Below are 1,878 nucleotides of genomic sequence, written 5' to 3'. Positions count from 1 at the left end.
AACGCGCCATAACAGAATATATACGTATTTCTATTCTATTATTTCTTAGGATGTACAGAGGGGATCCGTTTCCGGGTTTTTTTCGATCTTTTTCTCGATCGTGACTTATAAAGGGCAAGTGTAATCCAATTTTAAGGTTTTCGTCATAGATGTTATATCAATTGTTAACTAAATACCGTGATTAGGTGTGAGAATAAACAGGCTAATAGAATGGTGGGTATTAGTAATTTTAGTTTGTAACAAGTTATTATTTCACCAAGGTTATAAAATATTTTCCTGAGTAAACTTAACATAAAATACGGCGGTGAAAGTTTCATTCGAAGTCTGATTTGCAGGAATTTAGAACAAAACGTTATTTTAGTAAGAAATGAAACCGGAGAACATCCTTATATCAGACATTTGTTCTTTGCAACTTTTAAGTTAGTTATCATGAATTTAAATGCTTTTGACGGGTATATGAACCATGTATATTTTTAGACATCACTGTTAATTAATCAGGTACCTAGGTTTTTCTAGTGAAATATTTAGTGATTTACTAATATTTACTATTAATAAAACGAAATTTGCTGATACTGTTTTTTGTTCCGGAACCTGGAAAAATATATTTGTTAATAATTGAAAAACAAACCAAAATAGTTAATTATAGTTTGACGAACGGACTTTTACGTATTTTTTTGTTTGATTCATAATCTGAAAGCTCTTTCATTTATGAGAAACTTTTATGTCAATCATACGTGTAGGATTTATGATTAGTGAATAAACTATAAAGTCATATATACTTATGTTTATTTAAAAATCACTTAATAATAAACATATGTTTTGATAGGTTTATTAACAGAAGTTCTATTGTCGGGGCTATAAGTTACATTATACAAAACAATAGAAAACGCAATAAAAACGTGGCGTCAACAATTCAAGTTTCCGAATGAATGATGAATTTTTCGCGTGATAGGTATGTGTGCGTAAAGTATGAATTTGAGCTATTAAAATATATTTTTATCATGATTTACCATTCTGTTCATATATAGTTATATAAAGACTTAGTCTAGTGAAGTTATTCGCAACCTTTGCTATGTCCCATTTTAGGCTTTATAAAATTCTTATGATTTATTATAAAGAAATTAGTATGAAATTATTAATATATAAAAAAATTGAAATTCAAAATTATTTAAATAAAGTTTTGTTTCTATATTTGTATATTGTATACATTTATTATTTTAATTTAGTGAGATCCTTGCGCCTGATGCTCGCTCCACAGAGATTTTATATAATATGTTACCAATTTAGTAGCTTTATTAGCAAATGTCGACGTTGTGTTATATTTAGCCGATGCTGCTATTGTTTTTTGTAACAGCTTCAGTATATGTTGCGTCTTTTAAAATTTAATTTTTAAACGATATTATAGTCAACGTTTATATAATATTTATAACAAATATCCAATGCAGTATTGCCAGCTAGCGATATTATTCGGATCACTTATAAAAAAAAATCTTCACCAAATTCTTGTAATATAAAAAATGACCATCGCTTAACAGGACATGTCCCTAATAAGACCTCGTTATAAAATAATGCGTGTGCAATTAAAGTAATTATAAGATGTTCTAATAAAGGTCAAATAGCTTTTTTATAATTACGTGATGCAAGATTTGATTTTACATGGCGTAGTATTTTATCGGACATGAGAAAAAATTTATATTATATGTGGTGCTGATCCTATTTAAAAAAAATTGAAGTAATTACGTACTTAGTGTTTCATGGTAAATTATTAATTTTGTCTTCTGTTTATACATGTACCGTGTAAGGAAATATATATCCTTTCTTTTTGTTAGTACAAATACTGATGTCGAAATAAAGCTGAAAGGTTGATTTAATAAACGT

The sequence above is a fragment of the Pieris rapae genome, chromosome 15 (assembly GCF_905147795.1).
Source record: "Pieris rapae chromosome 15, ilPieRapa1.1, whole genome shotgun sequence".
In the NCBI taxonomy this organism is placed as follows: Eukaryota; Metazoa; Arthropoda; class Insecta; order Lepidoptera; family Pieridae; genus Pieris; species Pieris rapae.
Note: the sequence above shows the minus strand (reverse complement) of the source record.